General features: G+C 46.3%; 1 protein-coding gene and 1 long non-coding RNA gene across 6 annotated transcripts in view; one reads left to right on the plus strand and one right to left on the minus strand.

The window, feature by feature from the left end:
• LOC144169276 (uncharacterized) lies at positions 1 to 26,821 on the plus strand. 4 transcript variants are annotated; one of them, XR_013322410.1, is made up of 4 exons: positions 1 to 133; positions 11,514 to 11,646; positions 13,250 to 13,951; positions 25,405 to 26,821. It is a non-coding gene; the product is annotated as an uncharacterized LOC144169276 (long non-coding RNA). The 4 variants fall into 4 exon arrangements; XR_013322409.1 differs by lacking the exon at positions 13,250 to 13,951; XR_013322411.1 differs by lacking the exon at positions 11,514 to 11,646 and having other exon boundaries at positions 6 to 133.
• Epac (Exchange protein directly activated by cAMP) overlaps positions 1 to 26,850 on the minus strand; it is an 841,204-nt gene that overhangs the window by 378,336 nt on the left and 436,018 nt on the right. The window lies entirely within an intron of this gene.

A 26,850-nucleotide genomic window follows, 5' to 3' on the forward strand; every position in this document is an offset into this window, starting at 1 on the left:
TTGTCCTGTCGACTGCCAGGAGACATGTGCACTGGAAAATTCGATGCGATGGCTGTATGGATTTATCTGGTGACCTTGGTGTTTGTACTACGTCAGTTCACAATAAATCAGCGGATTAAGTCACGCAAAAGAGGTAAGCATGTACCACTCGGCGATATTCTGGTTTTGACGTCACTGCTTAAATGTCATGTTCACGCCCACACCAAACGGTGACACGTCATGAGTTCTTTTCGTGCAATATCACTGACTCACGCGCACGACAAAGAAAGCTTTGTCCATGGAAAACAACGAGCCACAAATTCACGGCATGCTTTCTTCGACGGGGACGTGTCACTGAGTTCGGGTTATTTCCGAACGTAGGCAAGACGTCTAATTGTGTGTCCTAAGTTTGTCGTCTTATTGCACGCTGTCAGACCCGGACGATTCCCACAGCAATCACGATCTCCGACGGGGCTTGTAGACTTTGTTGATGTGATAGCTTGTATTAGAACTTCTCTTTCGTATACTTGGTAGATCGAAAGGTACACGAACACAAATGAAGGAGTACGACGATCTATGGATGTTGAGGTAGCGGTCTAAGCAATAATTTTCAGCGACAGGTGGGCCGAAGTTTTCTTCAAAGCACAGGAACCTTGCACATGCACAGACAGCCGAAATATTGTTCCCCTGTAGGCACGTCACAATATCGCACGATTTTCTTCTTCTCTCTTGGGTTTTCTGGGAGGTTTGCAGAGAACTGGAGCGTCTGAGAGCGACAAACCGGGAGGAGTCAGTGTTGAGGCCTTCGCGCGATGAGGGCGCATCACGGCGATGCGTGTAAAGGACACAGGCGCCTTGATGCAGGCCGCTGAGCAAACGTGCTCGCTGCGGAACAAGCACCTGTTGCTACGGCCTTAGGAGCGACTTTTACCCTCAGCTACCGTCCAAACAGCTGCCTTTTTTGCTCCCTCCTTTTTTTTTTCTCGCTTGAGCTGTGGTTTTGCAAGGATATAAATAGGGACAAAAATAACGATGCAGCACAATGGTCGGTTCAGAACAAAGAACTCGTAACTTTTGCGAGCGCCCCGCAGCAGCGACGTCGCCACGAGGAAGCGGTATTTGCGCAGGCTGCTGTACGGATTTGTGGATTTTGCGATCCCCACGCTGGTTTTGAGTTTGCTCCTCATGCAGGCAGGAAGTCGTAGCGCAGGAGGGAGAGAGAGCGAGGCTCAGGGACTCAAAAAATTGAACGATGTAAAGTAAGAGGCTGTGTCTATCAGCTGTTTCGGTCAAATGTGCACCGCTGGATACAAAAAACAAAGAACAGCTTTGGAACTTCGGTATTTCTAGAGTACAGTTTCATGTACACTTCGTGCGTATTTCTTTTTTCACTACACGGACCAAATTTGCAGAGAAATGTACACACATAATGTTCGGTATTTTCGTTTTGTGAAATCTATGCATTCATTATATCGCGGCAATTTCTATTGCCATGTGCGATAATATTTCGACAATAAAAACACGGATCCGACCCCTAAGATTTGGCGTGAAGCCCCACCCAATATAGCAATTTTTCACAAGGCATGCCGATATGGCGAAGCAAACAGGCGTTTGAACGAAGTGAAGTGTTTCCTTACATGCAAAATGTAACCGAAAAAATACACTTTAAGGAGTGCTGTTTCAAGTTCGGTTGAAGGCAGCGGAGAAAAGTACAAGTAGTAAGCTACCGTGGCACTGAAAGGTCATTGGGCCACAGTACAATAGAGAATTTTCGAGATTCTTTACGCTTGCTTTGTGTCGTTGTCCAAGTCGCGCTGTATTTTTCAATTCATGGTACACTACATTGCGAGTAGAAGCTTGACGTATGTAACACAGGGCCCTGTTTGCGTGGACGCAAGACGCTGTGGAAGCGCTTTAAACTAAATGACTGGCGACTTCGCTCGCTTTAGACAACCGGTGGTCGGGTGTACTATGTTTTGCTGTTATCATTGCTGCAGTGACTGTTCTCAACACCAGGCAGGAAATTTATTCAAGCATACATGAATTTTTTAATGGAACACTGTAAATATACCCTGTGCATTATTTTCTGTCTTATATTTGCGTAACATCGTGTTCTTGTTCAACAATGTTGACAAGTGTGAACATATAAACCGCACTTAGACGTTTAGATTTGGCTGTGAGTGTTTAAGACTATTGCGCAGACTTCGTTTCACTGCAGCCGGGTAGCTGAATCGAGTCACAGACAGACAGACAGACAGACAGACAGACAGACAGACAGACAGACAGACAGACAGACAGACAGACAGACAGACAGACAGACAGACAGACAGACAGACCAAAATTTCTGGGTTTAAGTAGCGCAAGAGCGACTATCGTGTTTAAAAATGAGCCCAGGGAGGCAGGAACGAGTAATCAGTAGTTATCGTAGTTGCTGGTGGGCCCCAGGGCAACGTAGTGGCTACGGAAGGACGGAACTAGAAGTGGAGAAGAGTGATTTGTCGGTGGAGGGATGAGATAAGAAAATTGGGTGGGAAAGAATGAATTGATTTATTGGATATGTGATGTAGGGCGCGACGCTGCACAGGTGGTGAGGCGCGGCGTAGTGGGGGCTCCGGAATAATTTTGACATCCTGGGGATCTTTAGCGTTTGCCGAAATCTCCAGCACACGGGCGTTTTCTCTTTTCGAGGCCATCAGAAAAGTGCACATCGCACACCGGCGCCGAACCCACATCCCTGGGCTTAGCAACACAACGCATTAGCCATTAAGCTACCGTGGCGGATCAAAGGATGTATTCAAAGATCGGAGGATGGGAGCAGTTGAAGGTCAATGGTAAAGTCCTCCGTGCTGCAGTACACATAAAACGGGCTGAGGAAGATGATAAATGATAGTGGCTTGCCGTCTGGCCTTTCTCCCGCACTGTTCTTGAAATTGGTCGCACAGTTGTTCTAGACTGCTTAGCCTGTGTTCATACCCTTCGTGTAATACTTAACTGAAACGAGGCGATTTTAAATGCATTTGTATGCATGTGAACCCATTAAGAATTTACAGGGACTTGTGTGGCCTCACGAGGACCCCCACGTGTTCTTTCATTTGAATTTGTTTCTTGTAACCAGGAGCAGCTTTTCGTTAACTTTCGTGGTGTGCAGAATTTTATTTTTTAACCTTCATGGGGCAGGTAAAATGATGTAGTCTTTAATTTAATTGCTCCTCGATGCGCACAGCGCAACGTCAGTTCCAAAGCAACGAACAGAGAGACCACACAATACATTCTTCGTGGTCGCTCACGAAGGAACACGGGGAATTCACAGTGTTTTGCGAAATGGTTTGACACTATATCAGCCGTGAAAAAAATGTCGTTAATTAATTTCATTGTTCATATAAATTCCTGTTGTTTGCGCCATAAGTTATCCTGGATGAATGCCCGCAAAGACTGCTGAAGGCCTTCCTGCGTGCATGCAAGTGTATCGTTAGAGACGGCGATACCGAATGGTCGAAAAGATGCTGAAAGAGGAATCACTTTTTTAGGCGCACTATTCCCAGCACGAAACGCACTCATAAAAGCTCAGAGCACGGCATATACACTGTTGCCAGTAATATAAAAAACTACTTGGGCTTTTTTGCATTTTATTCGAGTCCATAAAGGGTGGTCGCCATCGGCGGAGTTTGTCGCAGTGAACTCGCGTCACATGTCGATCATTGTGCTTAAGTCTCACCACAACAGTGAGAAATCAGCTGCTGTACGCGCTAGTGCAGACACCAACGAAGCTCACTCCATGAATCCCATGTGCCAGCCAAGTCAAGGTTCTCAGCATCGGAACTGCCTATGCCAATGCCCAAATCAGCCACACACCGACTAGCCGGCTAAAGAGAACTTCTTCAGGTAAACCGATTCTCACTCTACTCGTTTGTCAACACAGCCCCACCCAAATTGATACAACCACATCAGACAAGATATCTTCAACGCAACACAACACCTGGACCAAGGAATAAACACATCTATACGTCCAATCCCAGCAGCGTTGTAGCCCAAAATTTTAGTAAGATATCCAGCTTTGTCGTTATACTACGGTTATGTCTGTCTACTAAATTCATGATATTCCATCCCACCACTTCCAAGGTCACAGATCTTACGCCCCTCCGTAGTGCTCTTCTCAGCATTGAGCAAAACTCAGGCCAAAGATGGGCTACCCTCTGCGATACGAAACCAGAGCTTCGAAGATACGAAGAGGGCTGTCCCAGCCAGCCCTCTTGATCAACATCTCTTGATCAAAATAACAGTGCTGTACGACCCTGCTGCCTAAGTAAATCCTGTCATCACCTTGAAGTGGCTTCCCAGTCACCGTGGCGCTGTCCGCAACAAAAGTGCAGACACTGTCACCGGTTCGGCTCATCTCACAGAGGAAACAATGCAAATAGAAGTGAAGCAGCTAGAGCTCTCCGCATACCTGCCCGGGAGACAAAACTCTCTAAATAAACTATCCAAGAATTTCCCAGTGCACGTATCTCCTGCAGCGCAACTTCACAGCCTCCTTTCTCTCAGGTTCCCGCGATTTGATGCAACCCTTCTTTGCCGTCTCTAGCTGCGGAGGCATTCCCGAATGCCTGCTCTTACGTGATCAGAATAGCAGCAAGTGAGGCTTGAAATATTTGCGGTGCGCCGTAGACCATTGGGCACATTTTATGCGAAGGACAGAATTTTTTATTTCAAAGACAGAAGCTTCCGTCAGCTATCTGAGGCGTGCACTTTTGGCGGTCATTCTCTTAGGAGGAGATCTTGCGTTACTGACCTCCTTCGCCATAAGTCCACAAGGCGACAAAGGCGCTTATGCGCTTCCTGCGTACGATGAACTTGAACAGAAGACTTTTATGACACGAAAGGGTCTTGTGATAATAATGAATCTCGAAGGTAAAGCGCCCTAAAGCTGGTAATTAAACCTCTCTACGCTCAGTTCGTACCTTTCACCTGCTGTGTTCTGCTCTCTCATTTTTGCACCTTTTACCCAGGCCCACGTGAATGATAGCGAACTAGACTATATCCTGATTAAATTTCTTTATTTATTTCTGTCTCATTCATTCATTCATTCATTCATTCATTCATTCATTCATTCATTCATTCATTCATTCATTGATTTCCTCATTCGTTTATCATTTCTTCTTTCCTTTACTCCTTTCTTTCGTTTGTTCTTTCCTTGTTTCTTTGTTTATTTCATTCTTCCTTCCTTCCTTTTTTTCTTTCTCTCCACCTTTCCCCTTTCTTCCTTCCTTTCTTCCTTATACCTTGAAGAAAAATCAAGGCCTGTACGCGGTCTTATCTCTACTCTTTTTGCCGTCGGGTATTTAACACGCTCAGCTGTAGCGCTTGGGGACGTCGGGTAGTTTCGGCCATTAATGAAGCCATCTCAAAGTCTTTCTTTTCTTTCTTTCTTTCTTTCTTTCTTTCTTTCTTTCGTTCTTTCTTTCTTTCTTTCTTTCTTTCTTTCTTTCTTTCTTTGTTTCCTTGCTTCCTCCCATCCTTCCTCAAGGCATCTTACCGCTGTCCCAATGGCCTTACAATGCACCGAAAGGTGGTCCATACATACATGGACTTCGCGGCGCCAACAGAAAAGATCACACTTCTCCATACTACCAACGCAACGGGAAGCCTTCTCAAAGGAACCTACTCGCTTCATGGCGTTTCCATCCCCGTAGTGACACCCACCGGGTTCTATAGAGCTCATAACGCTTAAAAATGCGATAAAAAAGTCGGCATAACGCTTCGTCGTATTAGTTGCATCAATGCAAAGAGCGGTGGAGAACAACCAACATAGCTAGGAGATTAAAGGAGCCATGAAGAGAAAACAAAAGTTTGTTTTATTCGAAAGATTAGGTGTTTCGTAGTACCCCAAGCGCTTTCCCGGAAGCAAATGATGGTTTATTCACTGAGAAATAAGGCAATTTAAGCCAAAATTTTAAATCTCCCGCTAAAATTGCACATTTCGTCACGTGAAAAATGGCGTCATACGAGCCGGTCCATGAAACAGATACTTAGTATGTCGACTCCATATAGGACCCACACGCGGGAGTCGACCGATACGGCGGCCATTTAAAAATACTAGTAAAACCTAGCGCACCCGCAGCCCTAGTCATGGAATCGCCTGATCCGGAGAACAAAACTCTCGCCGAGGAGCTCGGGCTTGCATTTAACAACCTCACACCACTTGAACGCCCAATGCTTATAAGTGCAGGAGCGGCAAGAGTTGTTGGATACGCGGTGGACGGGAAAGCGACCATTCCGCGATAGCCACAACAGACGAACGCCCAGCCGTCGGCACCGCTGCCTCGTCAGCCCCGTCGCGACGGACGAATACAGACTGGTACGTATGTGTCGTATTTTCAATTTCAGTAGCAGTATTGCTTATTCCAGTTGGCCGGTGTCGTGTATGGAAAGCCGTTCGCTCGAGCTATCTGCTCCGACCAGAAAGATTCGAGCGTCAATGCGCGGTGTGTACGGCAATTTTTTTCCCCAAGGTCAGAGCGCTTTGACAGCTATTTGACGAAGTCGGCGACGAGCGCCGGCATGTCCGGGTCCCTGCCGTAATCACTTCCTCGGAAATGAAGCGAGCACACTCGTACTTCCTTTAGCTCTCTTTCTCCTCCGTTTGCAAAGGTCACAAAACGTAGCCACTTGCTTCGCCGAGGTTCGTCGTTGGGCAGCACATGAAAGGAGATCTCACCGGCGGGGATGTCGCACTCCCTCGACGATTTGCCCGTACTACATGGGCATTTCAAAACACAACAACGAAATTTCATTGTAAAGTACTCGAACAAACTGAAGTTTTCAGTGGTTGTAAACTGTAAACGAGCTCGTAACGACAGCAGCACGCCAACACGACCTCCATACCGAAACCTGTGCGCCGAGTGGCACTATCTCGTTGCTGCTCTGTGTTCCTTACTCCCCTTGTTTCTATTTTTATCTTTGCTGGTTGGCGATACGACGGCCAACCTCCTGTGAAAGGATTACGATACCAAGCAAGGTCGCGGCTCTGCGTGCTGGGACGGTTCGTTGGCCCCGAAGAGCCTTGAACCCGAAAATTCGTCTGCGCGACGGTGGCGACGGCGAGATGTCGAGTTCGGCTGGCGGTAGTTTCGTACGCATTGGCATACACGCTTGCGTGTTCGTTCGGAACTTCAACCGTTTACTCCACCATTCTTTGTCATAAAAAGAATGTGCAGTATGTTTCACGGGCATTTAGTTCGCTATGGAAACTGTAAGCCCTGCCTAACATGCGTTTGCTTTTGCCGGCCTCCGCCAATCGCAGAGCATCCTCGAGTGACATCATAGATTCTGCTGCGGAAAATGAGCTGGTGGGTCGCATGGTCATTTCCTTTTTTCCTAATTATGTAGCTTATTTGAGTGAAGTTTGCGTTATAAGTGGTGTCGTTATGGTTCTAACGAGTCAATCTTTCGAATGAACCAAAGTTGTGTTTTCTCTTCATGGCTCCTTTAAGGCGGGCCTCCCAAGAACCCCGTTTTCACTACCATGAATAACTCTATCACTGAAGAACAATGAACTCGCCTGGTGAGTGTTAACTGCTCTGAATGGCGGATAATTACTCATCCCCTGTATATCGCCCGTGTAACACCTTTCTAATTAGTAGTATAAATGACGCCATATCACGGCATAGGTATGTATTATTCGGAATAGTAACGCTTCGTAACCGCAGCCATGACGTAATCGAGTTGCAATAAATAACGGGGATATTAAGGCAATAACATGCGATATCGAGGCACTATTGAAATGATATGACTGGGCAGATGCGCCGAGTTTTCGCACGACGTGCTTCGTTTCTGTTTTCTGCTGTTACACTCTGAGTTTCAGTCCGTTCGGTTTGCAGATGTATAACCGGCCGGACTCGAAAATTACTTTGCGTGATGCCCGAGCAGCATACCTTAAGATGTAGCAAAAAATTTGGTATTCCGATCCTCGACGCCCTCGGGAAAGGGTAAGTGAGAATAAAAGTTTAACGCCCCTTTCTAAACGACTGATATGGTTGGAATGCGACGCTTTGTTCCGCCGCCAACAGAGTCTAATCAATGTCGAATCTCGTGAAGGACTCGTTCGTTTTATTCTGAATTCGGACTTTGAGCGCTTGTGGTTCGGACTTTGGTCGTTGGGGCTTGGGCTTTGATCGTTGGCGGTTCGGACATTGATCGTTGTGGATCAACCATCTCTCACTTCACCCTCTGTCATCATCATCGTCCCCCTTTTGTCTAACGACAGAGACGGTTCAACCATCTTTCACTTTCCCCCGATCAGCATCGTGCTCAGAGAAAGTTGGCTTTCGTGCAGTGCATTATGGTGTGAACGGTCGCCATGCGAAAGGCAAAGAAAGCTTCGCTTAAAAAAAAACTGCACCAATTTATAGCAAAGCCAGTCGCAACGCGGACACACGTTACTTATGGCTCCCAGCTAATATCATGAACCAGTCGTTGGACCTTCAAACCTCGCAGCTGTCACCTGGTGCCCGTTGGAGCCTGCGTTCTTGTCGATCCCGTGACTGGATTTTGTACACCCATTTCAAGGCAAACAGTATGTTATGCAGCAAAGCGCGTTGGTTTTCATGAGCGGAGCCGTGGGGCCCCAACTGTAGCATTACTTCGACGCCCGTCTAGATCTCATTTGTTTTCTCTGTATGTAACGTCCAACAAATGAGACGTGCTTCTGCTGCAGAATCGTATTTCATAAGACCACCGGAGACGTAGAGAATTTCACGTTTGACTAGAGAAGCCAGCCTTCTAAACAAGTGAATAGCCTCCACCACTCACTTTTGCCTTCAGCAGGCCATGAAGACAAAATACACGTTTGGTTGATTAAAGACGCTGCTTTGTCACGATAACAGTGGTACCAATTTTATCCAAATATGCTAACAAATAATCTAGATAACAGAGAAAAAAAAACCGGAAGAACTGGTGACCCCAGACACTTTACAGTGATTTCTCTATGACGTCGCAGAATATTGCTTGTGCTATTCGAGGCCATTGAGCTAAGCCACCGCCAAGAAGCATAACTCGACAATTGCAATGGAGCCTCTAGTCCCGTTTGATCGCATCACTCGAATGCTGACGTGCGGCTAACGCACTGATATCAATGTATTATTGCTGGCCCAAAACACTTTACCTCTACCCATACTGCAGCGCGAAATTCGAAAGTTTTTTGTCTCGCGTTTTACGCTTGAAAAACTTCTTTGCTTTCTGGGGTGGAGATTACTGATATACCGCAGGCTAATCCTCCAAAATTGAACAAAGTTTTATTTTGCTTTCATGGCCTTTAATAGAGGCTTCTGTTCTTCAGCGAGGTTTAGAACACCTTCTCAGATGACATTAAAAATAAAGCCGACGTGAGACACGTCGCGACAAAACAGCATCAAGGCGTGCTTCGAAACCAAGGCCGCGAGCTACAGGCACAACAAACAAAGCCGGGAGAACGCTCTGGTAACCCCGAAACGAAGCTCCAGTGTCATGTTTGATCGAAGGCTGCAGGGCGGGCGTGCCTCGCTTGCTCGTATCAACGGGGCCTATGTCAATGCCGGCCGCCGTGCCCTTCACAAGTAGGAAACACACCCACTAGAATAAAAGTATCTCAACTACGTCACCCTTGGGCCGACGACGAGGGGATGTAAGTGTGGTTTGCTAAAGACAGCAGCTGTGTATAGTATTACTGAGCACGTTTGATGCGATGAAATATTGCACGAGTGGACGATGTTTAAGGGCGGACGCGTGGCGTTTCTGAGCGAGAGGGTGTTGTCAGGAACGCCTCGCAGCTGCTGGCACGACGCCGTGTAGCGGACACTTTCGTTCGGTGAGTTTCTCGTTCGGGGGGCGGCCGGGGCCCCGACTACGGTGAAAGCGGCATCGAGATGGATACCGCCATTGAACGAACACCTGCGGCCTCCCTTTCTGATTCACCTGCGGGCGGAACAAGGATGCAGCCGCATTGGTTGGAGAGGGAGCGGGGTTTCCTCGAAGCGGTGTATGCTGTGGAGCTTATTTATGCACTTGAAAGGCATGCTGCCGGTCCCGCACGCGTCTTGTGCTCAACGCAACACGTTCAGTGGAAAGACCTCGCGTCTGTTTAGCTCTAGGTGCATGGTTATAGTTGGTCAAATGTGCTTTGGTGGCGGTTTCCAAAACACGCGGTTTTCCTCCTCCGGGAGATTAGCTTCGCGAACAAGCGCCGGATGTAGCGGTACTATGCCTCAATCACGAACACAGCTTCGAACAACGCCTCGTTTCGGCTCTGTCGACTGCGCCAATCTGTCCTGTATTCTTCGACAACAAAAATGAGCGTAATAATAGTCCCTAAAGACCATAAAGAGTCCCATCTTATTGCCTTTTGTAATTTTGAAGAGATTAGTGAAGCTTCTTTTGTGTTGCCGCTTCTTTATTTGTTCTTTTAAAGCCTTTTCGTTTTGTTTTCTCGTTTCATTTTTTTTTCTTTTTCTCTGCATTGCCTCTCTTTCTGTAAAGCAGGTATTGTTGATTGATTGAAAGGTTTAACGCGCGGATGCAACGCAGGCGACGAGGCGCGCCGTTGTGGAGGGCTTCGGGTTAATTTTGACAACCTGGGGAGCTTAAACATGCGCCGAAATGTCGTACACACGGACGTTCTTGCTTGTCGCCTCCATCACAAAAGCGGCCGCCGCGGCCGGGAATCGAGCCCGCGACCTCGTGCTCAGCAGCGCAACGCCTTAGCCACTGAGCGACTGCGGCAGGTGAAGTTTTGTTCCGTCCTCGTCATTTTTTTACTTAGCGTTCATTATCCCCAAGGCATAGATTCTTTGTCTTCTAAATATTTTGCATAGCATTCCCCCTTTTCAGTCCCATTGCTCGTTTGATTGTTTATTCGTATACGGGGCATGGCTGGAAACACCATGTTACATGTTGGCAGAGCAAATGAGACGAACGATGGTTAAGGATGATGAGTGATTTATTTACAGTATTTACATAGCGGCAACGACGGCGCCCAGCCAGACCGCGTGCTCCCCACTCCTGCGTCGTCGTTTGTAACGTCGTCCCCTTTTCGTTCTCCCAACTATATTAAGCAATCCCGAAATCACTATAATGGCAAAAAAAAAACCCAGAAAGGACGAACTGCTGCCACTTTGTAAATTCATAATAGACTGACGGCGCCAATGTTCTGATCTGGTATGCCAGTGTGAGTGTGAAAGCATAACATTTTATGTCAAGCAATGCGATCCTCTATGTCGAATGGCAAGTCGGCCGTGATATCTGCTGCGACAGTGTTTTCGTCACGAGAGGGATATACGTCTGGTGGGTAATCTCCACGTCGTAATGCTTGCGGGGTAGGAAGTTCTAGCTGCACCGAGCGCCTGGCTCTTTGCTCGCAGTGCGGAATGTTTAAGTACTTCGCACCTGATTCGGAGGAGTACTTCCACAGGTGACCGCATTTAACCGCACCGATGAGGTAGATGCTTCAGAGTCCATTGTAATGGACTGGAATTGTCTAGACTAAAAGTGATTTTCATTTGCAGGGTTGGGCAGTACTCCGCCTGCTCTTCTGCTACAATGCTTCCGCTCCCGGGAGGATCAATTGTTGGCACCTTTGGTCCAATGACCAAAATGCCTCTGCAGCCTTGCCTATCGGAAGCAGAAACGGGCCCAAAGGTGCGATTGTGTCCTCTAAATACCGCGGCCATGATACTTTTCTCTTTGTGTTGTTTCCGTCTGATCTCTCGTTTTCTTGTTTTGCAACGTTATAGCCGCACATATCCTTTGTTAGCGTAAACGTGCTTTGTTACATCCGTAATTAGCACGCTGAAATATCTCCTCATCCTCCTAACTGTATGCCTCCAACACACGTCAGATCGAAGGCCTTAACGCATTCACTAGGTTCCCCTCTAGTCAGCTATATCCAATGATCAACCATGGTGTAGGAAATGCAGGCTCGACTATCATTACGTAGGCCCCGGGGTGGAATCCCTGTCCCAAATTAGCATAATTTTCTTTTCTTAATTGTAATCTCCTCGCGCACTCGGCCATTTTCAGTACCAATAACTCGTTCACGTCTATGCCATATACCGGATTAGCCTAACGCGGAATTTATTACTTTCGCATTAAAAGGTTTCAGGCCCTATATAGCACATTGCTAGTAATTTGGACGGAAGCCCTTATGTCTAAGGCCATACCAACCTAGGAAAGTTAGCGCGTTAAAACACCTTTTACAGAACTTCAAAAAAAAAAAAAAAAAAGAACGCGTGCTACCACCGGTGGCTTTTGATCGAGTAGAACGTAAGCGAATAACGTATACAGGCCAACCATTTTTTTGTAGCTTGGAAGTGCACGCAAAAGCACACAATACGCCACACGCACGGGATGCCTCATACTGCCATATTTTGTGTAGTTGCCATGCTCACCAGTTTATCAGCACTCTTCTTTGCGAACTCGAGAGCCGGGTGCAAGGCACCGTTTATGTCCCGTGCGGAACATCCTCCGGAAGTGGTCCTCGAATAAAGGGCCGGCCTACTTCCGGTCCACGGAAGCGGCCAGCCGCATCCCGGTACGCAGTCGGCTTTTATGGTCTCTATACATCGCCGGACAAGCCGTCTGTCCACGCGTCCCATATAGCGTCTAAGTTTGTGGATACAGCCGCACGTTCGCATGCAGTTTGTTTCGTTGGTTTCATTTTTTCCCACCTATGAGTTTCGTCTTTACAAAGCCCTCGAATTTGCGCGCGCATTTGTGTGCATTCGTTCGTGTGGTCCCCTTGGGCTCGTGACCCGTAAGAGCCGAAGGATCGCGCAGTAGGCAGAGGGTTATTAGCGTTTCCGCGGAGGAAGTTGCTGCTGGCTGCTCCGTTTTCCTTCCTGTTTTCGCCAGGGCTCCCCGTTACGCGAAACTCTAGTTTCTCAACAGTACGGCAGAATGAGTCACTGCGCTACGAAATTCATTCATGCCTCTCCTAACAACGAGGGCACAATGGATTGCGCCATCAGCAGACGTGGTATACCCTGCGGGTGTTACGCGCACAAAACTGGCAGGTTGGATGTCCTAAACAAACTACATCTGGGGGGAAGCATTGTGGCAGGACATCTGCACCTGATGCTATCTTTTATCGTATTTCCGAATGACGCCTATGTCCGATTTTCCTTCAAATATATGAAGTGCGCATTTGTCATCCGCTGTGAATCGGGTGCGTTGGTTCGTAATCAGAGTGCGCTTTCTTTTTATTGACATTGTAGACGCATACGCGTCACATTTTCTTGTGCAGAGCTGGTGTTATACGTTAGGAGGTGAGGCACTGACTTTGATGAAGACGACGACAACATGGCGGGAACATGCCCACAGAGTGGCAGGCTGCGGGACTGCCCTCAGAGGGCGTGCGCCGAGGAAAAATAAGCGGAAAGCCACACGAGGGGAGGACGTGGGCAGTTGAGAGGCGGCCACAAGAAAAAAGCAGGGGAGGCGCAGCTGGAAGGGGAGAACGCCTGGAGAAGTGTACGGAGCAGGCTCCAGGAGCGCGACGTCCAGGTGGAGGACTCGAAGCTCATCGACTTCATCGAAGCTCATCGAGCTAATCGAAGCTCATCGAGCTCATCGAAGCTCATCGAGATCGAGAGGGTGCCTTGACCCGAGATCGAGAGGGTGCCTTGACATCCTGCGGCCTGTGCGTGGCTCCTGATTCGGGAAGGCGCAACTTTGGCGTGACCCGCGCTTGGACGACCGGTCGCCATGGCTGCCCGTAGTCTACTGGCAGTTGATGGTTGCCTCATGCCTATTGCCTGCTGCAACCTGGCGTCCGGTGGTGAGCGGGCGCCGAGCAGACGATCGTCTACAAGGACAAGGTCGCGTCTTCGTCGTCGACGTTCCGGAACGCGCAGCGCCATCATAGTCGCCACGTCGCACCTCCCATCGCATCTTCGGTCATACATACGGCGCCCTGAGGAGACCACCGCATCGCGCTGAACAATTGGTGGGGGCTTCTCTTTGTACTTTCTTTAGAACTGGTATTTCTCGGTGCTATGTACGTGTGACGGAACTTTGAGTTGGCTCCCGGATGTAAGCCCTTTTGTAGTCTTCTGTATTTTAATGTGTGCTGTGTTTATTCAAGAATATGTGTTTCTTTGTCCTGTTTCTACGCGCCCTCGTCTGGTTATCGGCACTGCGGCAATTCCTAGTCACCACTAAATAGCAAAAAAACCTGTGCGTTTTCCTCACAACGTATGCATGTATGTGATCTTCCTTGCGGGACTGCATAAGTAAAGACGCTATCAAAATATGTCGTTCTAGGAACAACTGACAAGTAATCTTCCATCTTGTTGGTGATCTATTTGTGAAATCCACTGATAGACATAGCTGTGACGCATTCCGCGCTATTTTACCGTGTACGCGTACGGCCCAGAACACATTCGAGATCGATTTGAGCTTCGCCCGGCCAAAATTGTTATATTCTTCTTACGCCCTTAGTCGCATGTTCTATACCAGAAAAGAGCGGCAGTATTTGTAGAGGAAGCTGAATGAAAAGAAATGGCGGAAGCTTGCATCTCATCTGGACAAAGAAGCGTATACCCAATGCCGCAAGCATTACAGTGGATTGCGACATTTGAGGATACAAGAGACCGGCGCCAGCGACAAGCGACGCAACCCTACTGTCGTCGAAGTACTCCATCAAGATTTGCCGTGTCGCTCGGTTGTGGCAAGACCAAGAAAAAAGACATGTAATGGTGAAAGCCGATGAGCCACTGCGGGTCAAGTTACAAAAAACCTTCGCACTGTGGTGGTTGGTCGCTTGTTTACTGTGGCTCAAATAACATTTTTTCATAATGATTCAATGCACCATAATACTAAAATCCAGGCACATGCAAACATCCTGCTTTTCTTGCCGTAGGTGTCACCATAAATAACTGTATATTTACAGCGATAGGGTAACAGAACCCTGAAAGCATTTCAAAGGCATATTCAGTGACGAGAGACACATGCAGGACTGATTTCGAGTCATAATTAAACTGGCATAACAAAAGGGCTGCTTATGAACCTTAACGGGAGCACTAGAAAACCTTTCTTCTATTTCTAATGTTCTTTTGTTCACAGTTTCTGCAAGGATGCCGTTAGAATTTTCTTCGTCTTGGTTTTTGTAAACGCGCTTGATTAGGTTTCGAAGCTGAGTTACAACTGGACTACAACAAACAGGCCCATGCTGAGGGCCTTATGAAAATGGTGGTTTACCTTCCAAAAAAAAAAATTGGAGGTACTGAATGCGTCCACATTGCGAGATATTTCAGACGTATAATTTTCGCCGGTAAATGACGAACGGGGAATTTGTTGGGCCGACGGAATCGTTATCTGCGAGCCAAATATGAAATTGCACATGACCATATTTAGGAGATGGTCCTAGACACCTCCTTTTTTCCCCCTAATAAACGTTTATCTCTCTCTTTCTCTCTCTTTCTGCAGTTACTTTTCTACTGCGCACGGGAGAAGCATGGTCGTCCGGTGATGAGGATTTCACAAAATAAAAAATAAATGGTTTTTTCCACTTGTGAATTTGCATTTCTCTTGCTATAAAAGAGCCAACCACTAACAGTATTAGGGCGAAAGTAAAGAAATCCGTAAAATTAAGATAATGGGTATTTCTTTTTGTAATCGCTCCATAACATGAAACCGTAAAAGCTGATAGAAAAAAGGGTGCAGAAATTCCGAGCATTGTCTAGTGATGCGAAAAAATTCAGAAGCGGCGTTTGTTCATTTAAGGTTCTTTTCCCTTCGACAAACAATGTAAATTTGCGGTATTATAACAATTAAATGTGCTAACTTCACCAACTGCATTTTTCTCCGAACGCAGGGCGTTACATGGTTGGTACGATTTCGCGATATTTTAATGCGTTGCCTTCTTTGCTGAGTACCCCGAACAATAAGGATCATTTTCCCACAAAAGTGCATAATTGGCGGAAGAAACAAATTTAGTGTTTACAGTAAGGTAAACGCAGGTAATTTATCGAACAAATTCTGGTAAACAACAAAGGAAAATACAAAAAATAAAGTGTAACATACATGAACTATTAAAATAAAAAAAATATGCAACTTTTACTTCTACTCCGAAAAACGAATACTAAACTAAGAAACCCCGGGAAATGGAGATTTGCATTACAAATAAAAGAATTGCGAAAATAAACCAACCGTGTAACGCCCTACATTTGCACAAAAGTGCATAATTGGCGGAATTAACACATGTAATCATCAAAGCAGCGTCGGTGGAGATAATTGGTCGAAAGAGATTTTCATAAACCAAAATAAACACAGAGAATAGAACTATAAAAAGTTGTGAAATGAACTGACGAAATTAACAATACGCATCTTATACACGTGCCAAAAACGAAGACCAAAGCAGCCCGGAAAAGAAAATTGGAATTATCAACAAAAAATCGCATAAACGGACAATCCCTGCACTACACCTTGCATCTGCGCAAATATATAAATAATTAGCGAAGTAAAGGCGCTTGATCGCTATAATCACGCGAGCTTATAGGGTTGGCGAAAAGAAACAAAATAAACTTCAAAAGTAAAATACCCCAAAGTATTTTTCTATTCATACCCAAATCGCTGTGTGAGGAACCCCCACTGTAGAGAAGCGGCGTAAGAATGTTACGCACTGGCAGACAATTCTCTGAATATCTGCAGATTTTTTATTCGTGTTTCACTTTGTTTTTTCACGGCCTTTTATTTTTGTCTTGGTCATGCTAGAGGGTTTTCTAAGGCAAGCATATTTTATTTTGTTGGTTTATATTTAACTTTAATGGTTCGACAGTTTTTTATTTTTTCGTTTCGAAGTTTGTTTCTTTCGACTCATTTTCCCCGTTTACGTTATTACAGCACTGAAATGTGTTAAACTCGCCAAATATGCATTCTTGTGCAAATGTAAGGCGTTGCACGGCTCGTGCTTTCTCGCGATATTTTTATCGGTGTTTCGGTTTGTATATTTCTGTGTAGAGGGGGGGGGGGGGGGGGGCAGGGTTCACTTCTCTTTTCGCTGTATGCGGGCGGTGTATAAGATAAAGGTCTTTGATTTGGTTGGTTCATTTTTATTATTCCTTAGTTGTTGTATTTATTACTCTTTAATATTTTCTTAAAACGATCCTGTCCAGTTACGCTATTATGAAGCTTAGACGGGTTAACCTGACCATTTATGCTTCTTTATTCAAATGCAGGACGTTACGCGGTTCGCGCTGCGCGCGCGATACTTTGGAAAAAGTGCTGACGCATTAATAAACAAAACGAGCGGAGCTCTTTCGGGTTTTGTGCAAGCCTGGGAACGCAAGCAGCTAGTGCTTTCCTCGGCCACTTTTGAGATGCACGTTCGACAAAAGCCGCGATAAGGTGATAAGGCGATAGCAGTGACCCCATCATTTTAATGCAGCAATTAAAGCGCCGCTTCAGTTCCTCTCACGTGGTGGGAGGGAACAATGCTTTGCACAACGAGTCTATAGAACAAAGAGATAAGTCGAGAATTATGCTGCAGCTCGAGCAGGTTATCGTACTCTAATCGGCGGAAAAATCCTTCTTTGCGTTATTAACTTAGCATTATCAAGGCATTCATCGGCGGGGCACGTAATTCATGGAGTTATCTTTGCGAGTTATCTTCTGATACTCGCGATATTCATCACGCGCTGAATTACAGGCCACGTAGCTATGCGGCTCAATCATCTGCCTTTCTTGGGCAAACTAAACTAGGGAACTTTAGTCCGTCCATTCGTCAAAAGAAAAAAACAGCGCAGAAGACAGAACTTTGGGAGAAACAGGGAACACAGGCCTGTGTTGTCTGTTTTTTTTATACCGTCTTCTGAGCTCTTTTTTTTACATGCTTTAAATCAGTCACACATTCGTTTCACACTTTCCACCAAATATTGTCTGGTGCAGACGTACCGGTACCGCAACACAGGCAACCACAAGCTTTCACAACATCTTCACAATCTGGTGCCGCATCTGGCAACGCTGGGCACGTTTGATCGTTTTAGCAGTGGTATTGGCTGCCTGATGCCCCTTCGGTTGCCCACATGTATGGGCGTTTCGCCGTCGCCATTCCCAGTCCTTCATCTTTTGTGGCCTGCGCTGTCTGCAGATTCGATTCTGTAATGGAGCTCCTTCACCGCAATAGGAATGCACTCCCGAAATTTGAAGTCTGTTGGTTCAGCAGTTCGTATAGATATTGGCACTTTCCACACAGTGAGGCTTGTAATTTCTTGAATCCCTCTCAGCCTTTCACCAAATTTTAAGGACAAAATCCTGCGATACCCTTTTGGACATTTCTGTGGATAACATATCTGAGCGAAAACCTATTGAATGTATCAACGTGCGTAACATATATTGAGAACTCTGTCAAACAAGTAATCTAATTCACCCCAAGTCTAGATTAATCTTTTTGGAGTAGGCAAAATCCTGTAAAACAGAACTCAGTCATTCGTACGAGTTACCGATATCAGCAAAAACCAGCTTGATACCCAAACGGGCCCTCGATATAGAATCAGGAATCCGCGGGAAAAGATTTTAAGCAGTTTTACTTTCTGAGGGGTGGAGGGTTTAAGAAGTCCAGTCATATTGAACTTGTAATGCACGAAAGGAATGCAATCCCAAAATTTCATGCCTCTATAGGACTAGCTGTTGGGCGGGGCATTTATGTCGCCTTTTGAGCTTTTTTGTCAGGGGTGTAATTTGAAAATATCCTTCTCGCCCATTTAGGGGTCTGTTAGGGTTATGTAATTAAATAACTTACTGTGTATATGCATGAGTAACACTACTCAGTAAAACCAAATTCGCAATATGAATCAGCAGAACAAACATTCGGCATTCCGTAAAAAAATTGCGCCCACCTCCCCACGAGGGGAACCCTGTGTAGATGCGACGAATCGTGGGGTTCACTTGGTGTTTCCGTTGGATTGATCCTGAAATCGCGTGAAACGTGTCGGGAACGCGTATGATTATTATTTTTTATGATTATTATTATGTTTTATTGGCCAACCTTGGTCAATCTCTCTAAGTGGTATGCTTGGGGCTTCGCTGTCGCAACGACCTTTACTCCATCATTGTTGCTGTAAGTGGGAGCTTCTTTTCTTTTATTGCAAGTGTTAATCATTGCCCCATCATGCGTTGTATCAGTAGCATCTTGACGTAGTTTGATTGAGTCAAGGATAGAAGGCGCGTTCGTAGCATTCGATTCTGTCTCGGTTTTGTGGCGCAGTGGGAAGAGCACCATTTACCTCGCGTTCCGCCCAGAGGGTCGTGGGATCGAAACCGGGCGCCGCTAACTATTATTTTTTTTATAGTGTAGGGGGAGGTGCGGACAACGCCGTATGGAGGGACAAGGCGAGTGAATGAGATGCAGACGCATCTAAAACACCCAATTTACTCTTGAACCAAGCTTTGCGCAATAAGGGTTCGTTAGGACGAAACTGTGAAACCAGCTGGCAGGGGCCATAAGCATCGGCGGCTGGCGCTCGCGGTATAAAGGGTTATCACGCATGCAAGAGATTTGTACGGGTTAGACATATCTGCCAAAGCCAGCTAGATATCTGTACGGGCGAAGGAGATGACCACAAATTTGTGAAAACAAAATTTCGCGGTTTGACTGCATTGGGGTGTAATTTAATTTGTGCAAAACAATTTTCCTAGTTTACTGGAATACGGGCGTAATTTACAAAAACCCTGCTTTATTGAAGTTGTTCTGCATGAAAGTAACGCACTCCGAGAATTTCAAGTCCGCACTGGTCCAGCAGTTTTGGGTGCTCGTCGATAAATGGGTCAGTGAGTCGGGCACTTCTCTTTATAGGCGTATATATATGCGCAGTACAGCGAAAGCACTCAGGGAAGCCTCATAGCAAAGCTCGCCACCAGTACCTTCATTCACACGCGTCATGTCGTCTTCTCCTGCACTTTTTTCGCGTCAAGTTCCACCGCCTGAGAAGGGTCATCGTTCCGCAAATCAGAAAACTAAGCACGAAACAAAAACAGCGCCTGCGTCAGCGCCTTTATCACTCAAAGGTTACTTCTTAGCTGAATGGGCCCTTTACTGCTATACAAGTCAGACCGTGACTTCAAAACCACGAAACTATTATGCGCTGTTCACCCCTGAAGTCTAGAGCGCACACGATAAACAAGACTCGGAAACTCACAGACAACTGGCGATTTCATTCACAGCCTCGTTGTTGAGGACGAGATACGTGCAGCAATGCGTGTGCCTGGCATTGCAGCCCGGTTTTCTCATTTAGTTTGACCTTGAGGGCAGCGGTAAATGAATAATAAAAGTGCAATTTTGGGTTTTATGACATTATGCGCAACGACAATTTCCCCATATCTGCTTGCTGCCGTACAAATACAAAAATCCCCATGGTCTCCTTCAATCCCAGTTAAGGAACCTCTTCTTCTGTCTCCCCCGCCCCTCCCCCCTTTCCTTCAGGATATTCCTATTCCCTTACTGTCTTGGCGCTCCCGTGAAGAACGGAATAGAGGTTTGCTTAATTCAGTTCAATTTTCCCGCGTTCGCGCTGCTGGTGTCCCGTATGCTGGGACAGCGCACGTCGTTTTCAAGTGCAGGGCAGTTTAGGGGTTCACCTTGTCGTCGTAGCTCGCTCGCTGGACCTAGTAAAGCCACACTGCGTTTCATCGCAGCGGCTGTCGTCGCGCCCTAACCCACAGGCTTCGAAAGCGAAGCGTTTTATATAGTCATAAGCGTTCAAAACTAGTGAACCGCTGGCGCTTGTCATACATCTCCCCGTTGTTTAGCGCGAAGAAAACTGCAGGTACATTTGAGGCAAAATATATGTACCGTAAAAACCGGATTATAGGTCGAACCGGTATATAGGTCGACCCCCTACCTTGAGGTGGGAAAAGTTGACAAAAAAAATAATTCGGCACAGAAGCGCACTCACAATGTCTATATTTATTTTCGACGCCTGCCACTGACTATGCCTGCCGAAGTCACTCGTCCGAACTCTCAGAGTCGTCCGAGGATGACTGCTTCGCACTGTCATCTTCCGTGCCATCAGGCGCGTTGCTGATGGAGCACTTCCTGAACGCTCGTGTAACCATGTCGTCGGGCAGCGACTGCCCAGAGAAGGACACCCAGCTTGACACGGTCGCAACCGGCCCGTATAGGTCTTTTTGTTGTCCCCGGCTATCCACTCATTGTACAGTTCGCGGAGCCGGTCTGCGCATGGCCTCCGGAGCGATCGTGAGCGAAGTTCCCGGACGAAGTCCGCCACTTTGTTCTCCAACTCGGGGTGCACCGCTTGACGTCCACAGAACGATCGGTTTCGGGGGTTGCACGCGCACAGCTTAGCTTTCTGGCTCCGCCAGTACCGCACACTTTTCTCTGAAACGCCTAACTGACGTTACGCCTCCATGTTCCCATTCTGCTCGGCGACTCAATCGCCGTCAGCTTTAACGCCGCGGTGAACTGGCGTCGACTGCGGCCACTCATCTCGGAACAGAGACGTTCAGAAATGTGCGCACGCACGCGTAATAGACGAGTAAAAGACGAAAAACTAGAGAAAAGTGAAATCAAATAAAGGCCTGATAGAGCGAGAGAGCAGTCCTACACGAATGGCGATGGCGATTGGCGACGGACTACGCTTGCACATTGTTGCCAGACAATGATTTACATTCTGCCAAGACCGCTATATAAGACGAGGGGTGACTTTTGTGCGGATTTTTTTGGAAAAAAACTCGACCTATATTCCGGTTTATACGGTAATTAACCGGCAGCGCCCGCGTTCATTTAGTGAGGAGCGCTCGTTGGGTTGGTTTTTACGACAGTAAGCGAAAAAAATTGGCAGTGAAACGCCGGCACATGCGGGAGGGAGGAAAAACGAGCACAAAAGCTACAGAGCTCCCGCTGGCGCATCTTCAGGCAGGGGGCACGCGAGCACTGCGAAGGCGGGAAAGTTGAATTTCATTGGGCGTCAGCAGAGAGCGGATAACGGAGCTACAGCTCATTATGGCGAATCACTGCTTTGCACTTCCGACAGCTTTCACATTCAGTGGAACGGCCTTTACTTTTTTATCTATTGTTTCGGTTATGATCGAAATAAATCGGGCCAACCCGTTTTGTTTTAGTGCTTGCTTTTTTAGCCCGTCTTCGAGCCAGTTTTTAGCGTGTTGTTTTCTGAATTCGCTAAAAACCGCGTATTCTGATTAAAAATCGCAGCTACCCTGGATTGTGTACACCTACTTTGACCTAAATATGCGAGACGTTTTCTTTCCTCTGAGTAATCTTAATATTGTTACTACGATTGCTGAACAAAAGGTAGTGTATTCGTCGGCGTTTACAAATTAGATACTCTTCATGGGGGAGCAGGAGGGAGTTCACGGGAAATAAGGAAATTCGTCTGCGGTAGAGAGCCACACTATTTCGCGTGTTTCTCATCGTTTCCTTTAAGCCCAGGAGCATGGCTGGCATAATCCAGGCACACAGCCCTGTGGTCTTTCATGCGGCGAGGTTGTAACTTGGCCCAATCTTCGTCCCCGTTTGTGCCCAAGCGCCTTGGAGCAATATGAATGAGTGCGGCGAACTGGGCAAGTTGGTGAATGGTCATGGTGAAAACCGCGCACCCTAGACGAAGACAGGGAAGGGAAAACACAAACACGGCGCTGAATATGAATGAGGCATTGATGCGGGGCAAATGTTGAACAAGAGAGGAGTGGCCATTCTTTTGGCCGGGTGGCAAGGGATTGATTCACTTGGCGTACAGACGGACGGACAGACAGACAGACGACAACGTGGATTTCAATGCGTGATTCAAAAGCCGCATAAAAGAAGAGGAAGGCTGCATTTTATCATTGTTTCAGTTGATGACTTTTTAAATACATCTTTTCAACTTACGTACGGTTAAAAGTGTGCTGCCGCACGGCTCACTATTATGGTTCTGAGAATTCTTATGGGCAACATACGTAAGGCTGGTGTATTGAAAAAATCCGCTTTAAAACGTTCTAGGGTTTTATAGGGTAAACCATTTCCCTTAAGAGTGTGTTGTGATACCCTTTAATTGGGGAGGGAGGGCGTATACTCCACAAAAATCGGTTGTGTGTCCATTTACGGATTAGCAAATTAAACGACAGTAACAAAAAGTACTGCCAAGGGAACTTGTTTAACCCACAGCCTGGAGGTTGCGTAAATGAACGAGTTTAATTTGAACTGTACAACGGTAGGAGTGACCATATTTCTTCCGGTTCGATCTCGGCCAGGTTTTGAGCGTGTGAAATGGTTATTATAATGTCCTCAGGGTATTTCAGCCAGAACTAGTTATTTTTATTAGGTGTCCATGCCCTTAGTTTACCTCCGCCGTTTTGCTAGCTTGGCCAATAGCCAAATAAACCTCTTCGATTACATGCCCGTGCTGAATATTTCTAGCTAAAATATTTAAACACCAATATTTTGCTGCATAAATTTAATCTCCACCATGGTATTAGGTACTTCTTGATTTACAGGAATCATACAGTCTTTAAGCTTTTGGGCAGATTACCACGACAGGGAATGCTTTCGTGCGCGATGGCGACATAAACATGCCTAAAACTTCATGTTTATGGTAAGTATTTGTATTTTGCGGAAAGACGAACACTAGAAACGTACCGTGAGATCAAAAGAAAACTGCCAGGATGTGATCCGTAAAAATTGTAGGCAATGCGAACTTCTGACAGTAAACTGTGTGCCATTATCGGAACGTTGACGAGTAGTTGGGCGTGATAATGACGCACAGAGGTGACTATTCTATATATAGAAGGTACGAAGGCAGGATGGTACTATTCTATATAGACAGTACAGTGAAAATTATTCTTGAAGGCTCGTACATACGGTGGATGGGATTAACGACAAGTGGAAGTTGCTGCCCCGCAATTTTACTATCGTAACACTGACACTAAACATTCCTTCCACGCGTGTTTCCTGTTTCATCGGGAATGTCTAATATCGTCGCTGACAAAGTAGTGGGTATATGAAGTGTACACACAACAGTTTCGATAGTTTTCTCTCCTACTAGTAAGCGTTTCATACCTATCAAAATTCCCGCTTGGTATCCTTGGAGAAGGTCAGCCCAGTGCACGCCTGAAGGCTTTATCAGTCTACTACACAACATAACTAAACTCAAAGGATTCATGCTTCGAAGACGAAGCCTTAGATTTCACCAATGTACTGAAAAAAATAGCTCCTGTCCTGTGTTGCACGGTGCCGAGTGTGATTTCACTACGAGCTCGCCATGGTCAGTGAATTTCCCGCGTCGTTACTTTTTCGTGACATACTGGATCAGTCGGATCCTGGATAGAGCGGTCGATGCAGTGGGAGGTTTGGCAGCCGACTTCGACATATAGCGACTAATGGGATTGTATCAGACAGGACGTGAGCCAGCTATCCCCGGCGCCCGTTACGCATTGCAACATTCTGTGCGTAATACCGACACAGATGAGGCCGTCGATATTGACAGTGACGGTAATGTTGCCATCGCTGCGCGAAGCAAGCTACGCGGAATTTCTAGTGAGCAAAGTGAGCCTATTGGCCTTTGTCACATTAGCACACCGGATGCAGTCCCTTTGTGGTGAGAGTATAGGGACGGAACAGAGGATACATAACGCTTCTTTAGAGCATAGAGTTTCACAATACTAGAGGGAAATCTGGCGCCACTGTCAAGGCGACCCGCGCTTCAGCGAGCGTTCCGTCATGTACCGAGCAGGCACGTTACACTTGGCCTTGGCATGGCTTATGAACAGGCTGAAGAGGTTGCCTGTAGGCTGTGGCTGCAATAAGGCAACTATTTCGTTGTAAAACATTACTTAAACGTATTGAACCACTATGAAAGTAAAGTTTCAGATAGATTTCTTTGTCAAGGGTTACTTACAAGGTTTATGCGAAATGAAAAAAAAAATGCATTTGTAGTTGATTTTTGTTTAAAGTCACTGGTCGCTATGGCGGCGCCTAGAATGGCACGCGAATGCAGCGGCAAATTTCCCTCTAGCATAGGTTGGTATGCTACTTTGTGGCTTTAACGCATATGATGGCCACAGTTGTTGCTATGAGGTCACACCGCCAAATGTGGTAGGAGTCTGAGAGATGCGCTCGTGTTTCGTTAGGTTGCATGATGAAGCTACCCATGAGCTTTGGAATGTCAAGCACCATTTGGATATGGTCGAGCGCGGTGTCGTCTCTAACTTCCAATCCCAAAGTTCATAATCAGAATTGCGCCTAATTTGTTGTCGGGGGAAGTGTCTGTGATAAAGCGTTGTTAAATGTTCCAGGCATACAATGCACGCACTCAATATTTGTATCCCCTAGACATATTAAACGACTGATTTCGGTCTCATACTGCTTATCATGGTACTAGCGTCCCCGAGCACTGTTTCCTATGTGCACGAGGAAGACCAGCAAATTATGATTGCTGCTTTTCGCAGGTTCCTTTTCCTGTGTATCCTGACTGGCCAGGCGGTGGAAAAGTGGTCATCGCAATTTCTGGTTCACTGCCGGTGCGGGCTAGCCTGGGCGTACCATCTACACGAAACGTACGCCTTGCAGCTGAACACTTTGCGGCGACGGCAGCGCTCTTGGGCCTACTGCAGCATACATGGCAGCGAAGAAGACGCACAGCAGAGTTCGCCGACAGTGCACGAAAAAGTGCACTACTATGCCAGCAACGTACTGCAACCACGTCTGCAATGACGTGCAAACGGTCAGCGGAGAAATAAAATACCCTAGACGAGAGGTGAACGAACTTGTGAAACAGAGAAAAGAGCTCAAGATTCAGAATGAGAGGCTGTCAGACAAATGCGAAACAATTGAATGCTACGAAGACCTGCATAATCTTGACATTAAACGCGTCCCAATTGACAACGCCCTTTTGACCGTGATTTGGAAGATAAGAGGGAGCGCTGACGACTAGGTTGATAGCAGCGACATTGACACGTGTAACAGGGTGCCTACATAGAATCGGACAGCGAGAATGTAATCGTACGGTTTGTTTATCACTATCACTGAAATAGGACAACCTTTTGTCAAAGACGCAACGTACGCCTCCATTTTCGGCCTCGAAGTAGGAAATGCATGCAGTGTAAGTGGGCATTTGACACAGGAAAATAAGGCTTTGCTTTCAGCGGCAATAAGTAACAGCCGAATAGAAATTTGTATGCACGGCTGTTGGCAGAGGGCTAGCAAGCCGAGAGGAAAGAAAAGAATGCTACAAGCGCCACCTATACTGATCTAACCAAACATGTCGAATATGTTAGCAAGCTTTATCCAAGTGCTATAATGTGGATTTATAAGTTAATTGGCGACTGAGCTCACAGTTATTTCAAGCGTGTTTAAAATTAAGAATAAAATGTATTGACATATTATCGCCACAGCTAACCGCTTATCATTTTTCAACTACGGTGTGACTTGGAGTGGTATTGATTTCAGCTGCTGATATTACCCCGAAAGACCGAAATTTTAAAAGCTATATCAATTCATACGGCATTGCATACAAATGGGTGTATCCCAGAGTTTTTATGCAGCTTTTCTGGATGTTTATGTGCTAGCAGAATTTGCTTTATATTATATTACAAACGTATAATCTTTCAAACTGCACAAAACGAGTTTATATCGTTTTGCATGTTGAAATGTGCGAGCACGACTCCTGCTCTCAGAGGAACAGAGTCCTCTTAAGGCGATTTAGCTTTAAGTGTCCGTCGTTGTACCCTTAATCACAATGAATGAAGTATTCTTGCGCTCGACAGCTCGTCCGTGTTCAAATAGTTCTTAGCGCTTCTCCGCTCTCCCATTTAGGCGCAAAAATTGCCTGATTTGAAACAATACATCGAGTAGTTTCTGATAGAAGTTATCGGATGGTCCATGTTCTTTTCCTT

The sequence above is a fragment of the Haemaphysalis longicornis genome, unplaced genomic scaffold (genome assembly GCF_048455015.1).
Source record: "Haemaphysalis longicornis isolate Haplotype H1 unplaced genomic scaffold, Haemaphysalis longicornis Haplotype H1 scaffold_2, whole genome shotgun sequence".
Classification (NCBI taxonomy): Eukaryota; Metazoa; Arthropoda; class Arachnida; order Ixodida; family Ixodidae; genus Haemaphysalis; species Haemaphysalis longicornis.